A 458-nucleotide genomic window follows, 5' to 3' on the forward strand; every position below is an offset into this window, starting at 1 on the left:
AGACTCACAACATTTTGCCCAAGAGCCAAGAGATCTCGTGAAGGAGGCGTGTTGTCCCCGTCGCGTCCCAGGAAAGACAGCTTGAGAGACGCGGGCGGCGGGCGGGGGGGAACCACGGACGCCCTTATCTCTGGAGGAGGTTAAGGGGTTAAAGCGGCCTAGAATTCTTATCTCTCTTGATGTACCGTCTTCCTTATCTCTCCCTGTCTCTGGAGATTACCTTTATAGTCTCGTTGTGCGTATCGCTCCGAGACCACTTGCTCGTTGAAGTGGGTTATCATCAGCTACTTAGAACTAGTAAAATCCATTCTGATATTATCACCACGAACCGAAGCGAAACTAAGTGTTTATACGGTAAATATTGTCGTAATTACAGTCACTCTAATGAGGGCATCATAAGGGGGAGACTCATGTGCTAAGTCAGGTACGCGTTGCTATGAGTCAGGGTCCGTTTAATA

Source organism: Penaeus monodon, chromosome 28, assembly GCF_015228065.2.
Source record: "Penaeus monodon isolate SGIC_2016 chromosome 28, NSTDA_Pmon_1, whole genome shotgun sequence".
Classification (NCBI taxonomy): Eukaryota; Metazoa; Arthropoda; class Malacostraca; order Decapoda; family Penaeidae; genus Penaeus; species Penaeus monodon.